A 25,999-nucleotide genomic window follows, 5' to 3' on the forward strand; every position below is an offset into this window, starting at 1 on the left:
CAGCTCAAAATACTGATGCTGCAGTTTGTGTAAGAAGTATACGGCTTAGACTTTGACGCTGTCTGTTTTTTGTTTAGAACGCAGAAAGATTTCGGTTACATTATTGGGAATAGCAGAGTATGCCTTCCAGGAAATTTTAGTCATATATTTGCTCAGACAGGATTCAACATGGTTGTTGCATCGTGAGTGGGCGTTAGTTTGCCTTGTCGTTAGATTACACTTCCTTTTTCTGTGATGTATACCCATTTATCCACAAATGTATAGCTAACGAAGCATGCCATTTTTCTTCTAATGGGTCTTTTCTGATCCTACCGAGATGAGATTTTAGGCTTGATTAGTCTCATTCTAATCTTTTTTTCCGTGACGAAGTTTTCCTGAGGCTCGTTCAGCTTTCTGCTGCTCACTCAAGTACCGTAAATTAGCTGGTCAGTTGAAATTACCGATGCGGGAAGCCGTCATTGACCAGTGACGTAGGCGATGCCATGTGATGTCATGCGTCCGCAGACAGAGAGAGGACAAAACACTGGCAATATTTATTTTTACTTCTGTGGTATATTTTAGAATGTAGGTTCAGGTGTCAGCTGATCTGTAGCGCAGGCCGAGGTCTTGGTTAGATCGGGAGGTGACAGATTGTGAACTGGCGGAGGAAATGAATTTAATGCCATGTGGAAATTACAGTTCTTATTACGGCCCGTATCTGACGCATGTAGGGTTCGATGAGTGGCTTGCAGGCAGGCCCCCAATTTGACGTCGTCATAGGTCGAAGCAGATATGTGGTATCGATATGCTCAATATTTACGAATTAATCTGGAACTCGTGTTGCAAAACGAATAGTAGCAGAAAACTGTAGCCGAGTATTGTTAAAATATCAACAAGACAAAAGAATGCAATAATAGTAGTCATCTGCAACACAAGGAGGCTCAGAAGAGGCACTCAACAACAACAACAACAACATCTGCTGCAGTGACCATATAGATCTGTGGCTCAAATGAGTAGTGTCCCCCCCCCCCCCCCCCAAAAAAAAAAAAACCAAATGTAATATGAACAGAAAGTAAATAAGCTCGTGCTGAAGATTCCACAACTGCGGTGAAGCATATTTTTGGATGATGATGATGAGGTCCCATACTCCGAGGAGCGTAGGGGACGATGCGGGAGACCCGCACTGCCGTACTAAGCAAGGTCCTAGTGGAGGTGGTTTGCCATTGCCTTCCTCCTACCGTAATGGGGATGAGTGATGATGATGAAGACGACACAACACCCAGTCATCTCGAGGCAGGAAAAATCCCTCATCCCCCAGGAACCGAACCCGGGACCCCGTGCGCGGGAAGCGAGAACGCTACCGCGAGACCACCACTATGTTGGGTGATCATTAATAAAACTGACAAACTGCAGGGACGGATTCCTGACTGGAAATGGAGGAAAAATGTGCTATGAACATGTGTCCCTAAATGCATCGTTGCCGTGGTAGATGGCGCTGACGAATGACAGTTCCTCTGAACACGTGCTGTGTGTTGCAGGATGTGTGATTGACGCAGCGTTCTGTAAGCAGCAGAATGGTTCGGTATTCATGTCGGGAACAAGCCGAGGTGGTGTTTGGTGTACGGGCAAGTAGACGGCAGTTGTCGAGAGGCAACATGGCTATACCAAAACAATTACCCACACAGACACCATGTCACACATCCGTCCCGCAGTTTGACAGCTTTATTAATATTCACCCTATATAACTTCGCTTTGCGAGAAAACAGATCCTGTTAATAGTTTCAGAGCTAGAAAAATCCAAGATGATAAATTTGTGTGATCATGGGTCCTTTCAGACAGACGAACGTACAGGGAGGTGGCGGACTGTGCTTTCACCAGATTTGGAGGATCGGATTCTATAGGATATAGTAGAAGCTTCAGGCAAGTAGCCTGCCAATATAGTACATAAGCCGAAGTGCGATTATGTATCCTTCATGGCAACAGCTGCTAACCCTATCACGTGAAATCCCATGGAGGGCACTTTGAACACCTGTTGTAACGCGGATGCGATGCAGCTCTGTACTGTGTTCCGGGACGATTTGTCATCGCTGCACGCACACCGTCTGTTTCCGGACGTTTGTTCATGGGACCTTTTTTTCTCCATACCGAGTCAGGAATCCGTCCCGCAGTTTGACAGATCCTGTTAATATTTTCAGAGCTAGAAAAATCCAAGATGATACATTACTGGAATTTGATGAACACATAAAGCTCTCCGCTTTTGCAACTGCCTCTGTTCCGCAAAAATCTGGGCGCACTGCAGGCAAGGACCTGTCCCACGTCTCCCGTGTGATTCACGTCAGCAGTCAATTCCTGAGTGAGCGTGGAGAGGAGACAGCGTGGGTCATCGAACGGTACCCGTCTCCGACCAACGACCCTCGTTCACGATGACATTTACTGCCGGTTCCCACTCTTGCCATCACTGGCACGTACAGGTATGTGCGCTTAGATACACGTACCGCAATCACATCGCAATTGACCCTTACAGAAGTATTGCTTCTGTCACAGGAGTTGTTAGTTGCTGCCAGTAAAAAACGCAGAATAATCGATCACTAATTATCCTCTTCCAGCAGCGTGCAAAAGAAAATTAGCTTTCTTTATTTTATTTTGCAGCGACAGGCAGTTAAGTACTTGAGCTTTCTTATTTTCCTTTTTTTTTCTTTTTATCACCATCTTCATCACTTTCAGGCGCAGTTGCAGGGTGTCCTATTTATCTTGATCACCCCAAAACTGCTTTGCCCAGGAGCAAAATAAGAAATATGTCAAGTAAATGATCTTTAGTTACCGGGAAGGCAACTTTGTTCTTTACGAAGTTATGGACAACAGTACGTCTTTATTTTTTTTTTAGCGAAAAGTGCAGGTATTTGGAGTAAGTTAAGTCGTCCACTTGCTGGAATCGACAGTAAACAGATTGGGGACTGAATGCCTGGTGTGTTACAAAGATGAGCAGTAGGTTCAAATGGCTCTGAGCACTATGGGACTTAACTTCCGAGGTCATCAGGCCCCTAGAACTTAAAACTACTTAAACCTAACTAACCTACGGACATCACACGCATCCATGCCCGAGGCAGGATTCGAACCTGCGACCAGAGCAGCAGCGCGGTTTCGGACTGAAGCGCCTAGATCCGCTCGGCCACACCGGCCTGCAATGAGCAGCAGTTCCATCTTCTCTTCGTTGGTGCACACTGCACTTACACAAACTCACACAACTGAGGACGGTTGACTGAGACTGTTGTACATTGTTTTTGTGTTTCTATTCGTTTACTGTCATCTCCTGCAATAGACGACTTTAGTTACTGCAAATACCTGCACTGGGTGCTACTACAAAGGAGTAGAAGTCACGTTTGTGTCAAGTTCTTAACAGCGTCACATTTACGTGAATGTTACTGATACGTTTGAGGACAGGTCTTGAAGAGAGGAAGTGGATCAGCCTGTATCCTTTTATTTTCCGTACTAGCAATGTTACGAAGTTTCGTTCATTTTCTGGAGACCTCGCGCACGGAAAGTATTAAGTGTGGGGCCTACAGTAACTTAGCGATGTCATCTAGTGAAGATGTTTGAGCAACATGATCATATAGGGGAGTGGCAACATGACACCCCGAGTTCATAGACAGGATGGCAGAAAGAGCCCTAAAAGTTTGTAAAGGTGTTGCAGAATAGTTTGTGCTAAGAAATAATTGTTAAGAAAAAATTGTATACGTTTCAGGGCTAATTAGCAATGAAATTAGCAGGTCAAGTCGTTGCGTGCGCCAGATACGATTAGTGCCAGTTGTTTTCATAGTGTAGATGATAGCACACGAATCTGCTCAGCCGTTGACTCGGATTCGATCATTACTGACGTCCAATGTCCAATTTCTGAACCGCTCTCTTGTTAGGTTTTAGGAAACCAAACGAAGAACACGTTTGGCGACACCATTTTTGACGGGGCGCTTGAATGTGCGCGCGCCCCGGCCTGATTGGCTAATTCCAATGCCAATTAACTCAGAAACGGAGCAACGCATCGAATATTTTCTTAACAATTATTCCTCAGCACAAGTTAGCCTCCAACAAAGGTTTTCAGACTGTTTTTCACCACCCTGTATACACTCTCTCACCAAAAGTGTATGGACACCTATTAGTGGACAGTAATGTGGGGTGTCTTTGTGACGGCGTGAACGCTGCTGGGGACACTTTCAATGAGGTGTCTGAATGTCTCGGGATGAAAGGTAGGCCATTCCCTCTCAACAGCCAAAACCAGACAAGGTCGGATGCTAGGCTCTAGAGCAATGTCGATCTTCTAATTCAGCCCAAAGGGCTCAAGTCGGAACTCGGGGGAGACCAGTCCATTCCAGGAATGCTACTGTGCACAAACCATTGTCTCACAGATGTTGCTTTATGACAGGGTGCCTTCTCTTGCTCATAGAATCAGTCTTCGTCTCCCAACTGTTCCTCTACTGTATGCACTACACAGTACTGTAAAATGTGTTCATATCCTTCCGCATTTGGCGTTTTTTTAATCGCAATAGTGGCGCCGCACCCTAACCACGAAAAATACTCATACCGTAACACCACCTCCTCTGTGCATCACTTTGTTACTGGACGTGATGGGACGTAATGTTCTCCAGGCATTCCACAAACCAAATCTTGTATCAGATTCTTATATCACTTCAAGCTACTCGTTTCCAGCCATCCACTATCCAGTGACGTTCTCTGACTGCACCAACCCAAACATCGTTTAGCACTGACTCCAGAGATGTGTAACACGAGGAGGCGCTCGATTGCTGTACGCCACCCTTTTTAACTCTCTCCGCACAGTCATTGTGTTAGCTGGACTGCTGGTAGCACATTGGAACTAACAAGAGATGCCTTGCGATGATTTCATGCGGTTATTTACAACCATCTTTCGCAATGCTCGATGGTCCCTATCCATCAGTACACGAGGTCTGCCTGACCGTGGACTGGCTGTGCATGTTCCTTCACGTCGCACTTCACAGTCCCATCACCAACAGTCGATCTGGGCTGCTACAGAAAAGGCTGAAATGTCCCTTATCGATTTGCTACTCAAGTGACTAATCTACATTGGAAGTCAACGAATTCTTCTGACCGACCCATTATGCTGCTATCGCTTCTCTAATGACAGCACATCCTTCTACACTTGCTGAGCCGCCTCTCGTGAGATCTAGTAGTCAGTTTTGCATCAGATACGGGTGTCGGTATACTTTCTATCAGATACAGGGTGTTACAAAAAAAATAATAAATAAATAAATTATGGAATGAAAATTAACAGAAGGAAAACAAAAGTATTGGCACTAGGAGGAAATAAAGAAATAAAAATTATGCTGGATGGAGAAATACTAGAACAGGTGCAAAGTTTTAAGTATCTTGGAAACAGGATAACACGGACTGGAAGTGCACCACATAAATTAAAACAAGGATAGGAATGACAAAAGAGGCATTTTATAAGAAAAGGAGAATTTTCTGCAGTGGTTTGGACAAAGAACTCAGGAAGAGACTCATAAAATATAGTGTCCTTCTATATGGCGCTGAAACATGGACTTTGCGGAAGAAAGACAGAGAAAGGCTGGAGGCTTTTGATATGTGGACATAGCGGAGGATGGAAAGAATAAGTTGGATGGACAGAGTAAAAAATGAAGAGGTACTGAGAAGAGTGGGAGAGAAAAGACAGTTACTAGATGTAATAAAAAGAAGAAAAAGAAATTGGATTGGGCATATATTAAGAAAGAATGACGGACTGATAAAAAGAGCTTTAGAAGGTTATGTAGGAGGGAAAAGGAAGCGAGGAAGGAAGAGATTTCAGATACTGGATGATGTTATGGACAGTACTAAATAGAGCAGCCTTAAGAAGGAAGCAATGGATCGCAGAAAATGTAGAAGCCTGCTAATATAGCAGATAACTGATGATGATGACAAAAAAGGTAGGGGCTAACCTCCAGGACAAGTTGCTCACATGTAGAAGAAAAGTAATTCATACTTCCCAATTAACACTCCTTTTACACAGCTCTAATGATAATTGAAAAAGCTTTAGAGGAATTCATCACCACCAGACCTCTACTTGAAACTCCTTGTAATATCAGATATTGAAACTGTCCACCTTTACCACTGATTAGAGTAAGGCACCGTCGGATGCGCCGATGTGTCAAAGTGCAGTGGATGTAATTACAGAGAGCATGTAGGCCAGGGAATTGGTCCACATCTTCCGATCCATCTGTCATGGAATATGTTATTTAAAAGACGACGGGAAAAATTACGTAACCGAAGTAAGCAAGAGGCATTACGTATATTTCATCTGTGGAAGAGTTATTTGGTATAATGGCACGCATTGTTCCTGTGTGTTCCCAGTGCATAGTGCACCACGAATGGTTGAAGAAAATGCCCTTACAACATGCTTCTTTTCTATGTGTGAGAATGCATCGTGGCAATTTGTACCTTTTCACTCCATGTTGTATATGGTCAGTGCAGCCTGATGAGCCTGATGATGTCAGACTACGAATGCAAATGTCTGGCCTTCGATCCCCAGACTTTTATTGCGCCACTGGCAGTGATTGATTAATGTAAAAGATGCGAAGTTGTACTGTGATTCAGAGTCCATGTTAGAGTGTACGTCCCTTATAACTGGGCGGGTAAGTCAGTGTAGGTCGGAGGAAGGCACGGCATATGACCTCTAACAGCACCACGCCTAGCAAAACACTGCAATGTTCAGGCCAGCCTTCGGGTTGAGAGCAACTTTACTTATAGACGGAGACGAGTCAATGAACGGTAAAGTCACTGTTGTGCAGTACAATCAACTACTGTATGTTCTTACCGTGTGAACGTTTGAAGCTGTGAAATATTCCCGATCACAAGTCTAGTGGCGCCACCTCGAATCGTCGTCTCTGTAGTAAACAAATATTGTGTAACAAATTTCTGTGGCAATCGTTAGAATTCCGGTCCTTAATTTACATCCAGAAGCAGTTCAAGCAACGAAAGAACGCAGAACAATGAATTTGTCCAGAAAGAAGAATTTAAAATCAGTGCATACTGTGGATACGAATATGGTCTGATACTGCCACCTTTTTTATTGTCTGCTTATTAAATTTTCAAAAAACTATTCCTTGATTAATGTAATAATTTAAAGGATGAGTTGGTAGTGGTTAAGTTTGTACGAAATTTTGTAAAGCGTTGTAATTCATTGTATTTTAGTACAGTAAAACATTTAATAAGAAAGGTAGTGTAATTGATAGTGTGGTGTAGTACGAAGAGAAAGGTAACAGGTTTGCATCTAACTATCTTTCCTAAGAGATTCCAGGACTTTCTTATGGATTTAACTGAAGTGTGATCTTCAATATTCGACGTTATTTATTTACTATATATAATGTCTGGAATTTTGCGCAGTGACTGCCAGTCTACAGCAGAAAGTAAACCGAAGTTACACAATAGAAGCTTTTGCTGTTATAAAACTGTGTGTAAAAGAGACGATATTTCTACAGACTGCTTCAAGTTTGTATCTCGCCAGTGAATATTTTTTTCAATGATGGTGAGTAGCTTTAAAAATCTTCATTTCCATTGGAATGAAATGAAAAAAAAGACAGCTCTCGAAACTTATAAGATGAAGTACGTTGCGTCAGAATGATAGTAATCATAACAAAATTGAGAATATGGATATGATGCACTCACAAACTGACGTCAGACATTGTACATTTGATTCAATTTAAAAACGAAAAGGTACTGCAGATTCAACTGAGTTAATGAACAACATGTACCAGATCATTCTCCATATGCATATATCATGCATTATCGTGTGGGAATTTGAACTTCCTGCCATTTTTCTGGGGAAGGGGGGCGTGGCACTTTACCGCCAAAATTCAAACCTCCCGCTATCTTGGATGACGTCATCGCCGCCATCTTGGATACATCTGGCAACAATGCAGAGTGGAATGGTACGAACATTGTCCCAGTACTTAAGGGACGTCAATGAAACCACAAATTTCTGTGGGACGTTGATATCCACACATTTCATCTTTGAAAACGACAGTTCGCATTGCGATGAGTAACAGAACGACGTGCGTGACGAAATTCGACACTGCTGACAGCCCGGACGTTTCACCACTTCACTAAGGACATTATGAGACTGCATCCCAATTAAACGAGATCGCACTCCTTTGGCGTGTACAAGGACCGCAATTTATCTGTTGCGTACAGGTTGGAACCATTAGGGACTTATCAAAACCATTGGCAAAATCAGTAAAGAGTGCTTATGCTTTTCCACCCCTACTCTTCTCTCCTTTGGTGCGACATTGATAGATGCGTAAATAAAACGTCAAAGGGTTCTTCTAACCACGCCCCCCCCCCTCCCCCTCCGCGTACAAGCTCGGCAAAACACTCTGTGGCACCGGCCCACCTTTATTGAGAATATCAAACGTGAACGTGTACAGAGGAAATTCTGTAAAGTTGTACGAGGCGCCAGCAGGTAGGCAACTGTAATCCCAGGGAGCCACAGGTTTGCCTACCTGCAGACGCCATAGACTACTTTATAGGTTCTATCTGTAGGTGCTCATTTTTAAAATTCTCAAGAAAGGTGGGCAGGTGCAGGGAGGTGGGGGGGACTTTAGAGTGACCTTTGCCGCTTTATACACGCATGTGGTAATGTCACCACCCTCTGCCCCCCGCTATCCTTCCCCCCTTGCCAGTGATCAAGTTGCAGGAAGACGCATAATAGGAGGGCTGATAAAGAATAAGCACACTTTGCTGCCTCGGATCACGTTAAATTCCTTCGAATGGTTTTGAATTGTCCCTAGAGGTTCCAGCTTACACACGAGAGCAAAGATTGCGGTCCTGCTGCGATCCAAAGGCGCGCGATCATCTTCAGTGGGGATGCAGTCCAAAATGTCCATAGAGAAGGGTCGTAAGGTTGGCAAGAACGTCTTCCTCTTCCTCATAGCACTGCGAACTGTCATTTTTGATTGCGAAATGTGTGGGAATCAACGCCCCAGGAAAAGGGCGGTTTCATTGACGCCCTTTTATGTCACCCTTATCCCTCCTCCTGACGTCTTTATGTGCCGACTCAGAGCGACGGTGGGTCTCGAATGATTTCCTCGGTAACACAAAAGATAACCGTGTGATTTCAACGCTGGGCGTTACGGATCTGACCTTCACCGGAGAGGCGTCACCTTCCCAACGCGTAATATACATCCGCGGTGGCCCTGGGCAGAATTGTGGTGCAGCTTAATGTCATTAACCCGCCTTACACGTCACAGGATCATCTGATCTGCGAACTCTTTCTCGCTTGCGTCGACATCATGCTGTTTGAAGCCCGAGGCTGGAGTCGCCGGACTCTGCGCTTTTTCGCCATTACGGAAAACGACTGAGGGCACCTCTGAACCAAATTTCAAAGTTACGCATCGCAATGAGAGACAATTACGGTGTTTCAGAAAAATGATCCTTTAATTCTGTTGCGCAGTGTATTTTACGCGCGCTTTTTTCGTAAACAAACTGTGTGATTAGCGAGCCAGATGGAGCCGAGAATTGCCACTGGAGAGCGTTGCGTCCACAAAACGCGATGAGCAGCACGTTCCGTGAGATGTAGCAGATCGTTTCACAGCGTCCAAAAGCCACGGCCGATACCACGCCTGTCGTGCTTCACAATGAAAACTACGTCCGGTGTGAGGACGGCATGAAGTCTGAATGACGACCGTGCTCGGCACAGCATCGCGGGACCAGTTTCTGGTTAACAGCGGTGCCCACAGTGACTTTGACGCATTGCATGGACTGTCAGTTTCATTACTGGTGGAAAAAACGGAAATCGTTTTGCCCGTAAAGCGGCTCTCATATTTCTCCGACTATAAAGGCGCAGACTGCTTAATGAGAGCGGCGGGTTTGTAGGAAAGCGAGGAAACCCGGCCGGCCCTAAATCCCGTCTACTAACTGCTGGCGAGACGAGGCGCCGTTCTGCAGCAGTCGCTGCCTGTGTGGTGTACGGAGCCCGGCCTGCGCCGACCAGCACTCCGCCTTTGTGCTAATTGGGTTTCCGGCGCCGAATTAAACAGCGAGGCGCGAGCGTTCTAACGCCCGCCTTTTACTGCCTCGCCGTCCAAACAAACAGACGGGGCAGAAAACCGGGCTAAGCGCTACACCAGCAGGAAGTCGTAAAGCAAATTCCTACTTTCCGGGGTGTCCGCACGAGGTGCCGCAGCTACCGAGCAGGGGGGCAACGAACTGGCGGCGAACGCAGCTGCGCTCTCCATTATGCAGGCACCTGTCTCACCTGTCTCAAACTAGACCTTTTAGTACGTAAATGCGTGTATTCCTCTCCGATCGTTGCAGGCCTGCAAAGGATCATGTTTAAGCTACTAAATTACCTTTTTGCTTTCTCCATTACTCCTTAATCTGTGCACATTTTTCTTTCCCCTTTTCTGACAGCCATTTTCTTACCTCTCTTTTCTCCCCCCCCCCCTCGTAATTTTATTTATATATTTTGTTCTGCCTTTTTTTCTTGATTATTTAGGACATTTCCTTCTAGGTATCTTTTCACTTTCCTAAGCCAGTAGAAAAAAATGGCTCTGAGCACTATGGGACTTAACAGGTGAGGTGATCAGTCCCCTAGAACTTAGAACTACTTAAACCTAACTAACCTAAGGACAGCACACACATCCATGCCTGACGCAGGATTCGAACCTGCGACCGTAGCGGTCACGCGGTTCCAGACTGAAGCGACTAGAACCGCACGGCCACACCGGCCGGCTCCATGGATTCAACTACTGCTGCTACTACTACTACTATTACTACTACTACTAATACCCTTACTAAGGATGGAAGACAGGCCTGCATTGTTCCTCCCACACAGTTCAATCTATACATTGCCAAAGCAATGTCAAAAAATAAAAGATACTTTGAAGGACGGGGTTAAAATTCATTATGAAAAATAACAATGATAAGATGACTGACGACACTGCAACCCTCAGTGAAAACGAGGAAGAATTACGGGCCCTATTGATTGGAATGACAGTCTACAGTAGCAATAATGTGATTAGTGAGGAACTTAACGTCAAAATTCGGGTCAACGAGGTAGACGAAGTGAAGAAATTGTGCTACTTTGGAAGCAAATAACGTACGACGGATGGGCATAAAAAGTAGTTTAGGGCAGGTAAACAGGGCATTCGCGGCCAAAAGTAGTCTACTAGTACCAAACATTGGTCTCGACGTGAGGAATAAATTTCTAAGTGGATACGAGTGGAGCACGGCACTATATGGAAGTGAATCATGGACTCTTGGAACACCAGAAAAAACGTGAATCGAAGCGTTCGAGATGCGGTACTCCAGAAGGATGTGGAACATTGGGTGGACTGGTAAGAAATGAGGTGGTTCTTCGGAGTATCGGGGGGGGGGGGGGGGGGAAGGAAATATGTGGAAAACACTGCCAAGAAGAAGGTACAGGACGATAAGACTCGTGTTAAAAAATCAGGGAATGGTTTGGATGGTGCAGAGGGAAATGTGGTACGTTAAAAGTTAGAGAAAGACCGTATCAAACCAGTCGGAAGACAGATGACCAAAAATTAAAAAAAAAAGTACATACATCGAAGAGAATATACGCGTTAATTTTTGGTGCACTTGATTAGTTTACACCTTGTTAACTGAAGTATTTCGATGCGAAGGCTAGGAACCGATAGTTTTATCGTGGCAGTAGGAGGAAACACAACTTGGAAATGTTTAAATGTGTGTGAATTCCTAAGAGACCAAACTGCTGAGGTCATCAGTCACTAGACTTACACAATACTTAAGCTAAATTATGCTAAGAACAACTCACACACACCCATGTCCGGGGAAGGACTCGAACCTCCGGCGGGAGGGGCCGCGCGATCCGTGACATGACACCTCAAACCGCGCGGCCACTCCGCGCAGCACAACTTGAAGAAACTCAATGTAACGAGAAGTAATACGAAGGTGGACTTGTCAACATAATTACATTTAAGTCGTCTGTAATCTGTGAGAGGCAGAAGTGCTGATTGCTAGTGTCAAAGAGAAAGCAATGCTTGACCTAGCACCTGACATCCACAGGCGAGATCTGGGAGGCCGTTGTCTCTCACTTGCATTCACTCTAACGCAAAACATCTTAACGACGCTGCGGAGAGATTCGCACTCGACTTCAATGGGACACGTCCGTCGCCGATACCTGACTCTCTTTCGTTCATGGATTCTGTTGTTACGTTACAAGTGTTTCATGCTTACTAACTAGTAAAGGAGGAGAAACAGGAAAAGACCAACTCCAGCTGGCATCAGCAGCAGAATAAAAGTGGCTGGCATTTGATAGTTCCTACTACTAGATGCACATTCTTGTTTCACTACAGTAATGATAAGGATGGGCGTTATCGAACGAAACACCGCTGGAATACTTTCTGTTCGGACGCATCTGTCTAAAAGTGAGAACAACAGCTAATTCTGACGTTCCCAGCAGGAGCTTTGTTGAAGCAATCGTCTTTGAAAGCCATGCAGAAAAGATTAACATCGGCAGTGATTCTTGAGTGCCATTCTTGTAAGTGGCACATACATATAAAAGTTGATGTTCTCTCTCTCTCTCTCTCTCTCTCTCTCTGTGTGTGTGTGTGTGTGTGTGTGTGTGTGTGTGTGTGTGTTTTCCAGTATAACTCTGTAACGCCAGAAAAATTTTCGGTTACAAAAAAGAAAAGTACTGTGGAGCTAGCGTTCGTAAAGAAACGGATCTTAGGGGAGGAGAATCATAAGGTGTAAAGTGTTAACATAATCGAAAATGACTTACAGCAGTGTCGTTTCCACAGTTTTTGGGGTCGCTTGGGCGGTTAAAGCATAACGACTGGAACAAAATATTGCATGTTTGGCTATGAGATAACCACGTTTCTCCCATGGCAGGCCTGTATTGCTTGCTCAGAAACTGATTCACCTAAGAACTTACTTAGCTCTTCCCACGAAGAAGAAAATAAGCATATTCCTTATAACGCAATGGTAAGTTAATATTAAGCTGAATTTGATTTTGATTTTGCTTTGTAATTTGTATACTGCACCTATGGTTTTATATACGTACGAATAAAATTACATGTATTTTGCTTTGTAGACTCTTTCATTGCTTTTAGTGCCTAACTGAAAACCCATATAAATAAGATTCAAACAATGTTGACTAATCAACTTGAAACTTAAAAAGATGTTAGCACTTTTTGCGAGGGAAAGAAATTGTCCTTAACTGCTTTGCATCATCAGTTCACAAACTGGCCACTGTTAGTAGCAAGGAGAAGAAATTTTGCCTCAAACGTGAGACGTGGATTCGTTGTTATATGCCGGAAACCAAGCAACCAACAAACCACTGCGTTTCCTTAGGTGAATATGCTCAGAAGACGGCAAAGACAATCTCATCGGGAGGATAAGTTATGACAACTAAGTTTTAGGGATGCGAATTGACTTCTTAGAGAAAGGAAAAATCGGTTACTGGACAATATTACTGCGAAATACTAGGCCAATTCGACAGCAAATTAAGGGAAACACCACCTCATGTCGCAAAGAAGAAAATGTTTGACCAAGAGAACGCGCCAGTATATTCATACGGAGTTGTCACCGAAAAAATTGCATGAACTGCGTTATGAATTGCTGCAGCACACTCATATTCGTCCGAACTAAAGTGTCTTGCAGATGAAAAAAGAAGTTATACTCAAATTATGCACATCATAGAGACAAGAGGCGTGTTATAGAGTGCTTGACCGCTGATGTGTTTGCCTCAGAGACAATAAAGCATGAACCTGGAGGTATTTGGTTTTTCATGCTCTATCACTGATTTTTTGTTAAAGAGCTCTTACGTTCTGTCCAAGAAAGATGGAACTCTAGTCATTAATGCTCTGATACCCAAAACGAGAAGCTGCCGGTTTTGTTAGTTTGTTGCCTGAAAGAAGAAGCTGCTAGAGTTCACAGGTTTCCAGACACGGTCGCAGCTATGATTACGCCTCAGAAAAAATGTGAACAAAGAAACTAGATACAGATTATCCACAGCGTGAGTAGACTGGCATTATAGAGATGACGAGTAAAAACATTTTGTGTCTGAAGTTACTCAAGTAGTGATTTTCAATTTATGTGACGTATGAAGAGGTTTCTTCCCGAAAACTCCTTAAGTAATTTTAATGGCCCCCAAAGGGCGAAGCTTTTCGGTACAAAACATAAATCTTTCATTTATGAAACATCTCACATCAATGCTGCAAACATCGCATGTTGTGGATACTGAACAAAATGTTTAATATCTAAAACAGAACCACTTTAACTTTAAAATGACTTCGGCAAGCACTCCCTCCCACTTAAAATTGCAAAATACATACTCATAGTTGCAATGGAAGTAGTCCGCAGATACGTCGCGAAGAATGATAAATTGTTTCACGTTGGACTACACACCAACAACCCAACAGACGAGCTAGACGTTATAGAGCTGGAATGGGAAGACTGAAAAATGTGTTTTTGTTTGTACAGCACTTTAACTTTTCCATTATATAAAATATCATGACTTTTGAGTGTAATATTTTCTGGAAACTGTTTCCTAAAAATATTCAGAACATCCGTTTTGTGGCCCGAAATATGTACCTCAGCAATGTCACCTGCCCCGAGATCTAAAAGATATAGTTTTCAGTGGAAATACTGTCGTAATTTGTAGCACCAATAAAGGACATGAAACTTTTCACGCAACTTGGAGTTCTGATTTTGAAAATGTTTTCTTCGGTTTACAAAATTTGGAAAACTTGACCTACGTCTTTCAGCCAGCAAACCCAGCAGTTCCTAATTTTTAGAGCTGTTAATGAAATGGCAGGGACGTTGGAAGAGTGTACATTGCCCAAAATTAAATAACAAATGCTTTTGGAAGAAAAAGCGTCTTCATTCCTTACATTTGTGCTTACTGAACCATCCATAAGCCATTATTTGGTTCTGAGATAAGGTGTCATATTTGCTCTCCCCGCGCCACGTGAGACTTGCTCCCACATATGCCTAAGATTTTAACTACAATAACAATGAAAAATATAAACTGCTTTAATGTAGCGCAACAAATCAAGAAATCCGTGGAAGCTCTTCGGAAATACTGAGGCATGCTACCTCTCTGTAGCCGTCGATAATTGCGAAAATATTACCGATACAGGATTTTGTGTACGAACTGATCTCTCGATTATGCCCCATAAATGTTCCATGGAATTCATGCCGCGGAATCTGGGTGGCCAAATCATTCGCTCGAATTGCTCGGAATGTTCTTCAGAACAGTCGCGAACAATTGTGGCCCAGTGCCATGGAGCATTGTCATCCATAAAAATGAAGTCCACGAGTGGCTGCAAATAATCTCCAAGTAGCCGAACGTAGCCGTTTCCAGTCAATGATCGGTTCTTTGGCCAGAGGACCCAGTCCATTCCACGTAAACACAGCCCACACTATTATAGAGCCGCCAGCAGCTTGCACAGTGCCTTGTTGACATCTTAGGTCCATGGCTCCGTGGGGTCTGCGCCATACTCGAACCCTATCATCAACTCTTACCCCTTGAAATCGGAACTCATGTGACCAGAACACGATTTTCTGGTGGTCGAGTCCGCAGCTCGTGGTCGCGTTCTCGCTTCCCGAGCACGGGATCCCGGGTTCGAATCCCGGCGGGGTCAGGGATTTTCACCTGCCTCGAGACGACTGGGTGTTTGTGTTGTCCTCATCATTTTATCATCATTCATGAAAGTGGCGAGATTGGACTGAGCAAACTTTGGGAATTTGTACGGGCGCTGATAACCGCGCAGTTGAGCGCCCCACAAATCAAACATCATCATCATCATCATCATCATCCGGTGGTCGAGAGTCCAACCGATACGTCACGAGCCCAGAAGAGGCGCTGCAGGCGATGTGCTGTTAGCAAAGGCACTCACATCGATCATCTGCTCTCATTAACCCATTAACGTCAAATTTCGACGCACTGTCCTAAAGGAAACGTCCGTTATGTGTCCTATATTGATTTCAGTGACTATTTCACAGAATTTTACTTGTCTGTTACCATTGACAACTCTACCCAAAAGGTACTGATCTCGGTCGTTAAGTGAAGGACGACGGCCACTGCGTTGTCCGTGGTGAGAGAGAACGCCTGAAATTTGATATTCTCGGCTCACTCCTGGCACTGTGGATCTCGGAATATTAAATTCCCTAACGATATCCGAAATGGAATGTCACATGCGTTTAGGTCCAAGTATCATTCCGCGTCCAGGGTCTCTTAATACGCACCGTGCAACAATAATCACATCGGGAACATTTGAAATGAATCACCTGAATACATTAAGAAACGCCGCCAATGCTCAGCCCTTTTCATACTTCGCGTACGCGGTACTGCCACCATCTCTATATGTGCATACCGCTATCCCACGACTTTTCACCTCAGTCCACTTTCACAGGAGCCATGATTCTCCCTTATCTTGCATTCACGGACTGTACTCGGAGATATGCGTTGATGGCAATGGATTCGTTAATCATTCTGTAACCTGTTGCAAATAACAGTCCCTCAAAATTTATCAACAGAGTTTGGCGAAAAGAACGTCTTCTCCCATCGAGGGATTCCCATTTTAGTTGACGAATCATTCCCGTAATGTTCACTTGTTTATTTAACCTACGGGTAACAAATGTAAGAAAACTCAAGCAGCTAAAAGTCACTTCCGTTAAAAACAGTTTGTCACTTGTACACCTCCGTAGCCTTTATTAGGCTCTTAGTTTTAATTCTGAGTTAGCTGAGGCGTTTGGAAAGTTATATACACTCCCTGACATGGAAAATGAAGCACACAGAAGGAGAGGGGGAAACAAAATGAAACTTTTCGGGTTGAGAGGGTATGTGTTGTTGTTTAAGTTATTTCAAAATCGAGAGCAATTGACTAAGAACTTCGCAGTCTGAGCCCACTTATCAGTATGGCGTTGCACACTCGCTGCCTTGAATGCATACACTCACTCGGTGGGGAAGCGTGTCATAAAGCGATATCTCCTCTCCTGAGGCAAGATGCTCCACAGCTGTTGTAACTCGTCCTTGAAATCCTGGATTCTGGCGCTGGAAACGGAGTTGACGTAAAAGCTTGTCCCACACATTTTCTATCGGGATAGATCCGGCCACAGAAGTATCTCAGTATCACGCAGACAGTTCATAGAGGAACGTGCCATGTGTAGATGAGCGTTCTCCTGCTGAAGAATGGCACCACAGCACTTTCGCATGAGAGTTAGCACATGAGAACGCGAGATATTCGTGACGTATCGTTCGACCGTAAGGGTTCCCTCAATAATTACTAGCCGTGACCTAAAATGATACCTGATGACTCTCCACTCGATTCTGCCATCAGTGCCCGCAGCTCGTGGTCGTGCGGTAGCGTTCTCGCTTCCCGCGCCCGGTCCCCGGGTTCGATTCCCGGCGGGGTCAGGGATTTTCTCTGCTTCGTGATGACTGGGTGTTGTGTGATGTCCTTAGCTTAGTTAGGTTTAAGTAGTTCTAAGTTCTAGGGGACTGATGACCATAGATGTTAAGTCCCATAGTGCTCAGAGCCATTTGAATCTGCCATCAGTAACCCCGCTGTGCCTCGCCAAAACACTGGAAGGATGGGACTTCTCCCCTTCTCGCCGCCATATTCGACGTTGGTTATAGAATGCAGTACAGAACCGCTCTTCATCGCTGATCACGATGCAACGTCATTCATCGGTAGTCCATGCTTCCTGATAATGCTAAGAACCCGAACGCAGCCGTTATCGTCATGGAGTTAACGGCAGTCTATGGCATGCTAGAAAAATTCCCTAATGAGCCTACTGCTACTGTCCGATCAATGAGAGAAAGTTGGAGAGAACCCATTCTACACTCTGTTGTAGCAGGCGCGGATTGGACGGGGTTACGGTATGCTTAGTGCACAACGCACCTCCCTTGTGGTGGTCAGAGGTGGTCGACCGCAACCTTTACGATGAGTAGGGCCGCCCTCTGCAGTCCAACATCAGAACACACTCACACCCAAATGCGTCACAGATCTGCATATAGCACAATTCGACCAGCCGGACAAATGGAGACATACTGGGCGATCAAAAACTCAGTATAAATTTGAAAACTTAATAAACCACGGAATAATGTAGATAGAGAGGTAAAAATTGACACGCATGCTTGGAATGACATGGGGTTTTATTAGAACAAAAAAAAACAACAACAAAGAACTGCTAGACGCGTGAAAGATCTCTTGCGCGCGTCGTTTGGTGATGATCGTGTGCTCGGCCGCCACTTTCGTCATGCTTGGCCTCCCACGTCCCCAGACCTCTGTCCGTGCGATTATTGGCTTTGGGGTTACCTGAAGTCGCAAATGTATCGTGATCGACAGACATCTCTAGGGATGCTGAAAGACAACATCCGACGCCAATGCCTCACCGTAACTCCGGACATGCTTCACAGTGCTGTTCACAACATTATTCCTCGACTACAGCTATTGTTGAGGAATGATGGTAGACATATTGAGCATTTCCTGTAAAGAACATCATCTTTGCTTTGTCTTACTTTGTTATGCTAATTATTGCTATTCTGATCAGTTGAAGCGTCATCTGTCGGATATTTTTTGAACGTTTGTATTTTTTTGGTTCTAATAAACCCCATGTCATTTCAAGCATGTGTGTCAATTTGTACCTCTCTATCTACATTATTCAGTGATTTATTCAGTTTTCAAATTTATACTGACTTTTTGATCACCCGGTACAACGATGCTTCTTTCAGGCTCTGTCAGGCGCTGGTAACACTGCGTCACAGGAGTACGCAGCATCTCCGTGTCTTTCACAGTCATTATTCAACATCTGCGCTGTTCATTTCCTTAACATAGCCTGCTTTGATTCGTGACAAAACTATACAAGAACACCACTAGTGCACTCTGGTGACATAGTACCTCTAACAGAGAACTGTAGCTCCAATAATTTGCACACTGGTCGGTCGTGTGTACCACGTACGAAGTCACATAGAGATACGACCATGTCTTCTGCGCGAGCTTTGCTTTTTTTGTCAGAAACCTACACTGAAGCGCCAAAGAAACTTGTACGGGCATGCGTATTTAAATACAGAGATATGTAAACAGGCACAAGAAGGCGCTGCGGTCGGCAACGCTTGTATAAGACAACAAGTGTCTGGCGTAGTTGTTAAATCGGTTACTGCTGCTACAAAGGTAAGTTATCAAAATTTAAGTGAGTTTGAACGTGGTGTTACAGTCGGCGCACGAGCGATGGGACAGAGCTTCACCCGATTTGTCATTAGCGACTCTCCACGTTCAGGACGACCTCCCGGGTTTGATGAAGGTCGCTTAAACGCATTAATGCACAGTGATTCACGTCAGTGTACTCGAGAACTAGCAAATGTGAAGAACTGTGATCATTCCACCATCGTGTGCCATTTGTATGCAATGGGGAAGGTCCAAAAATCGAGTTTATGAGTACTGCATGCTCTAAGCCAAAATCACGAAAATCGGCGGGCGGCCGTATGTGCAGCTCTCCTTGCGCGTCATCAATTGGCTCTTGGACAGCACCGACAATTCGTATCTTGTGTCGATAAATTGTGTCTTTATGCTAACATAAAAAAAGAAAAGAATGCTTAAGCCCAAACAATACAGCAGCTACCCGTGTAAAGACCTGCGCGGAGACACAAAAGCTAATGTTATGCATCTGTTGAAACAGTGACGTTGTTGTGTGTTAAGAATTGCTTCCCCGAGGTGTAACCAACACTGCTGACATTTATTGTCAACAACTGCGACGTCTTGCAGACGCAGCCCAAAAACAAGGACCAGGAAGACAGGGTGAAGTGATACTATTCCACGATAACGCCCGTTCGGACTCTGCCACAATGACAAAAAACACTACACAGGAATGGGGTTGGGAAGTCATTCCGCACCAGCCATATTCATCTGATCTTGCGCTCTGACGTTTTCATCTTTTCCGTTCTCTATCGAACAACCTTCAGGGAACTTACTTTCCGCATGAAAATGCGCTCCGTACATGGCTCAACGAGTTCTTTGTGTGTAAACCACGTGGTTTCTACAGACGCGGAATCGAGAAGTTAATCCAACTTTGGCAGACTCTTGTAAGTAGTGGGGGATAATATATTATTGATGACTGAAGTGTCCGTTATGTGTATCTGTTGTGTTTATTAAACTTACGGAAAACGCTGGGGTTTTATGCTCTAACCTAATATTTGCAAGTGACTACAGTTGGGTCGGGCACGCGTACGAAAGATCCAGCTGTCGCGTCACCAATGGAAAGCGTATAATGAGGCGTATCGTACGGACTGCACTCTCCCATGACGGAACAACCTAAACGGTGTAGCGGTCGTCTGCTGATAAGCGGCCAGTCCATCCTGGGCGTCGGAGGAAAGTGCTGCCTTGTGCTTCGCTCCGCTTCCCTGGGCGTCAAACAATGACTCACCTCGATTCACTTCTGCGGTGGCGGCGGCGGCGGCAGCAGCAACCCGTTAGGGTATATGAGGCGCGTGAGAAGTGCGATGGATGATCATAAATATTCAGAGATTCCCTGGAAGTGTAACGGAACACCAGGCCTCGCGTATTGTCTGCAGGCACACGCCAGTGGTGGATAACCTGCACCAGCCACGGCTGTTTGTCTGCCAGCAAGTTTTTCTCCTGCCGTCTTGGGATACAGTTCATGAAAGGTCACGTCTGCGGTTCACTAAACATCGTGTGTAGAGCTGCGTTCTACCAAAACTGCGGTTCTGTAGTTTTGGTACAGCACATGTATGACGTGGTAAAGTGTAGGATCACCGGCAGTATTGGTAGCATTTGTGGGGAAAGGAACATAAATTAAAATGTGAGAGAGGAACTGGGAACCGAAGATTTATTTTTGTTTTTGGTTTGTTTGTTTTGCATATAACTAAAGCAGTACTTCGTTCAACGTTAGTCTGTTGTATGAAGATGGTATCTGTTCTTTCGGACATGTCCGAAAGAACAAATACCGTCTTCATACATTCTGATTTAGGTTATTGCCTCGAGATGACTGGGTGTTGTGTGTCCTTCATCATCATTTCATACTCGCTTCGGCGGTACATATACTAAAATTGGAACGATACCGAGAAGATTAGCATGGCCCCTGCGCAAAGCCGATACGCAAAAGCCGGCACGGTAGCTCAGCGTGTTCGGTCAGAGCATTAGCTGCCCTATGTAATAAAAAAAAATAAAAAATAAACTCAGTCAACGGCTCAACACTGAACTTGAACGGGTGTCATGGGACATCCGCAACGAACAAAATCGAGTAAAATGGGAACAATAAAAAAGATGGATACAGCGTCTGCCATGTAAGCAGGAGATCCCGGGTCCGAGTCCCGGTCAGGGCCCACTTTTCAACCGTCCCCGTTGATGTATATCAACGCCTGTCGCAGCTTAGGGTCTTGATTTAATTATCATTTAGTCTATTGTGTACTTCATATCCTTACATAATATAAATTGCATTTTATAAGTAATAAAATTAGTTGAGCACGTAACTTATGCGCTCTTATGTAAATAAAGTAATTACTTTTGATGCAATTACAGTTTAGATGCACAAACATAAAAAATCTATATAATTATTGTTGTTATTTTGTACTCAATAGTACGTTGTTGATCATGATCAAAGGCAGAAGCTCCCTTTTACTACTGATAAGTGCAAAAGTTGTTTAGCAGTAACAGAAACATGTTTTATATAAGCTCGACGAAATACTGAAGTGATGTTTGATCCTTTTTTGTTTTGCACCTTTTTAAGTTTACGTTTTTCGTGATGAAACCACATTTTCTAGCGCTATGTGATAAATTTGCATTTTTTTCATGTCCCTCTGTTCCACGTTACAAATCAACAATTTTAGAATAAAACCTGAACTAAACTTTGACGGCTACTCCGCGCGGCTTTGACGATTTAAGTTTTACTATCAATACGGTTTACTTTTAAGTAACGGAGCGAAGGATAAGTATGGTTCAAATGGCTCTGAGCACTATGGGACTTAACATCTATGGTCATCAGTCCCCTAGAACTTAGAACTACTTAAACCTAACTAACCTAAGGACATCACACAACACCCAGTCATCACGAGGCAGAGAAAATCCCTGACCCCGCCGGGAATCGAACCCGGGAACCCGGGCGGAAGGATAAGTATGTGGAACAAAAGTGTCTCGTAGGTTACGTGGCTCTTTATATATCCTCACTGAGTTCCTAGACAGTTCACCGCTTCCTGTTTCAAGAGGAATCTAGTAAGACGCTGACCGCATAAGCGACCAAAGTGATCGAAATGAGACAACGCGCAATGAGTATGCAAGACACCAAACGTACAGGTAATGTGCTTACGAGCTAAAGTGTCCAAAGGTACTACAGTAGGGAAACTGCCGCAGTCCATATTTACTTGCGATAGTTTACGGTAGCCTACAGTAGTTCTACAGCTCCAATCGCGTTCCATTAAAGCAGCCGTGAACACATGACCAGTGTCACAGTCATCTACTGGGCATTTTTCCTAATGGAAGTAAGGTGCCTTTACTCTAGCAGTTTGGTTTAGAATGTGAATTATGTTTTTGTAATGGGTTACCAAGAAATTAAGTCCTCTCAGGTGTTTCATGAATGATCCAGTGTCTCAGCAGAAAACATTATTGTGGATCTCATTGAAAACAAAATGTTGAACTTGAAAGGCTCCCTAGTTTTAAACTGTTGTACGCAGTCCCTCTACTAAGCCGCAGCAGCCATTGAGATTTGGCTTCCGTTCTGAAGCCAAGCAGCGAACAGCGCTGGACGGCCGTAAATGATCCCCTCCAGGTTACGGCGTAGGTATAATTAATTCCAGATGCGGTTTTAGTCAGTTTTGTGTGTAGTTTCAGTAATACCAAAGAAAGAAAAATTTCTAGATATTGTATAAACATGGTTGGAATACAGAGAATATAAAAATACTTAATAATAATCTTAGAGAATTTGGCCATTTACTTAGAGTTAGTCTCCAAACGTTCTTAGCTACTAAAGATGAAGCACCACATAAACTATTGTGTTTTCTTAATCAATGCGAACATCTCACTAAGGGTAACTGAGCTATTAAACCACTGAAACTATTGCCATACCTTCAGTATACGTAATACCTTTAGAAGAACAACCAAACTATTCGTTCCCATATTTTAGGTAGACTTACACCCTGTGTTAAATGCAGACTAAGACTGAAAGGGCCTACATAATGCAGAAAGGTAATATTGTGAATTTATGTTGTACTACTAAACAGGCTACTGGATCGATAAAGTTACGTAACTCCGTCGTTGAATAACTACTGTAGAATTATAAGGCTTTTCTGGAGCAATAATAAATATTTTAGGTGGTGGTAGTGCAGAGGAATTCGAATAAAACAATCTATATAATTTGTGTCCAAATTTTATTGGTTACATAGATACAGCTTTTAGAATGTAACCCAAACAAATATTTCTAAACAGTCTTAAGCAAAGGTAAATAATTAAGTTCAAAGCTGATTTTCATAAATTCCACTTCCGATTTCAGTGCCCTTTCGAATTCTCTTAACGACACCGCGCGAAGCTTTTGTGAGATCGCCGGCCGGTGTGGCCGAGTAGTTCTAGGCGCTTCAGTCTGGAACCGCACGACCTCTACGGTCGCGTTTTCGAATCCTGCCTCGGGCACGGATGTGTGTCATGTCTTTAGGTTAGTTAGGTTTAAGTAGTTCTAAGTTCTAGGGGACTGACGACGTCAGATGTTAAGTCCCATAGTGCTCAGAGCCGCTTGAACTTTTTTTTTCTTTTTTTTTTGTGAGATCGTCTCGGCGTTCATTTTGAACGATCAGTCTGTCTTCTGTGTTTACTTTTTCTTTGTTAGAATTCACCTTTCAGGTATCAAATATCTAAAGTGGTAAGGTCCAGGTACCTTGGTGGCGAGGAAATGTGATTATATCTCCCGATACATCTTGAGGAGAATATTAGGTTCAGATCATGTCACTTGACACCTAGAACGTGCAGGGGGGCCGCCACGCTGGAAAAGAAATATGCATCCTTGTATCCAAAGGAACTTCTTCCAAAACTACTTTCATTACAAAACCCGTACACAAATACCCTATCTGCATATATAGCTCCTATAAATATATGCGACATTCTTGGGCGATATTGCAGAACAGACCAAAATATCAATAACACAGTTGGAAAAAACAATGATGTAATCTCAAGTACAACTACACAATCCGAACTTCAAAATGAAAATGATCATCGAGATATATGTAGCCCTATTAATTTTAAATGTTAAAAAATAATAAAACCAGTTACAAGATGATTGTGTGGACAAATTCCTAAAGCCACCAAAAAACTCAACTCGAGTAGATTGTTGTTTTAACTGTCAGCTATTACAGGCAGCTCACTCAGGTCGTCATGTGGCTGTCCATGTAATACTCCGTATTTCATTGATGTGCAGCTTTCTTTCTCCAGGTTAAGACTCTCTAGGGCTGCTGGTTAGCGCCGTGGATTTGCCAAATCTCTTCCTGGATTTCAGTTGTTAATTAGCTCAAACATAGCCTTTCAGGCCGGCCAGTGTGGCCGAGCGGTTCTAGGCGCTTCAGTTCGGAACCGCGCGACCGCTACGGTCGCAGGTTCGAATCCTGCCTCGGGCATGGATGTGTGTGATGTCCTTAGGTTAGTTAGGTTTAAGTAGTTCTAAGTTCTAGGGGACAGATGACCACAGATGTTAAGTCCCATAGTGCTCACAGCCATTTGAACCATAGCCTTTCAAGGCCTTGATCTTTCTGTAGACTTAGCAGTTCCTGTTAGCAGGCGAATTCATGACAAGCAACATCTTAGGACGCGCTGTGCTGCAAAGGATTTGGAGTTTGCTTGCACCATTTTTTCATAAAGGGCCCATAATCATCATACTGGATTTAGTGCGATGTGGATGAGGACAGTAATGTGTGCAGAGCTGCAGGTTCGGCACAAGTCCGCTTAGTGACGACAGAATCGCTTGCGCAGTGAGGAGCCAGGTTGTCTGAAGGTCCCGCAGCTGCTACTATTTCCACTTTGCTGCCCACAGTTGCGTCACTGCTGTACGGGCGGACAGTGGGAAGGTTTTAATAGGCGGCGCAGATCGAGTGGAAAAACGACCAGGCGACAGCCGTCCGGGCAGCAGACACCAGACACGCTTTCCCTGTCCTGTCTAGGTGGGACCATGCAGGAGGCGCGCTGTCGCCATTTTAACTGCAGAAACAGGCTAGCTGTTGTGATGTGCTGTTTCCAAATGGATGACAATTCCAGTGGCGCACCAACTGTTTAGATATCAGTCATTTTTTCGTAAAACTGAAAATAGTCATGACCACTTTAACCAATACATATTACAAAAATGTACGTATTTATGTATGTGTATGTCTGAGTGTGTGCGCGTGTTCCACACCTCACGACCTACTGCATCGATTTGAACCAAACTTGGTACAAATATCACTTAACGTCTGGAAATAAGTGCTGGGGGAAGGGGGGGGGGGGGGGAGGAGGAGGCACTGTCTGCCTATCAAAGGGTTCGGGGTCAAAAGGAAGTGTAGCCCACGATGCGCAAATACCCACATTTTATTCATCCAGTATTTGAGAAAGAGAGCATTTAGCGACTTGCAATAAACTTTACACGTAGCTTCAAACGTTTATTAAAGGTTTTTCTTGTTAAACACCGTACAAAATAATGAAAGAGAAGAAATTTATCGCTTGCTACATTCTCGCTGTTCGTGCAGGAAAACTGCCGCATCAGTCGTCACGCTTTAATTTGTTACTTATTTACTACATATCTATTCACAACACATTTCGCAGACGTTATCCGTATATGACACTGAATGTACCTGCAAAATTACGTCATTTTATAACAAGTACAGGGTTATTACAAATGATTGAAGCGATTTCACAGCTCTACAATAACTTTATTATTTGAGATATTTTCACAATGCTTTGCACACACATACAAAAACTCAAAAAGTTTTTTAGGCATTCACAAATGTTCGATATGTGCCCCTTTAGTGATTCGGCAGACATCAAGC

General features: G+C 43.9%; 1 protein-coding gene and 1 non-coding gene across 2 annotated transcripts in view; both read left to right on the forward strand.

Moving 5' to 3' along the window:
• The window catches only part of LOC124799867, a 637,073-nt gene that overhangs the window by 174,684 nt on the left and 436,390 nt on the right, over positions 1-25,999 (forward strand). The window lies entirely within an intron of this gene.
• LOC124721758 lies at positions 21,026-21,133 on the forward strand. Its single transcript, XR_007006391.1, has one exon. It is a non-coding gene; the product is annotated as a U6 spliceosomal RNA (small nuclear RNA).

The sequence above is a fragment of the Schistocerca piceifrons genome, chromosome 1, assembly GCF_021461385.2.
Source record: "Schistocerca piceifrons isolate TAMUIC-IGC-003096 chromosome 1, iqSchPice1.1, whole genome shotgun sequence".
NCBI classification, from domain to species: domain Eukaryota; kingdom Metazoa; phylum Arthropoda; class Insecta; order Orthoptera; family Acrididae; genus Schistocerca; species Schistocerca piceifrons.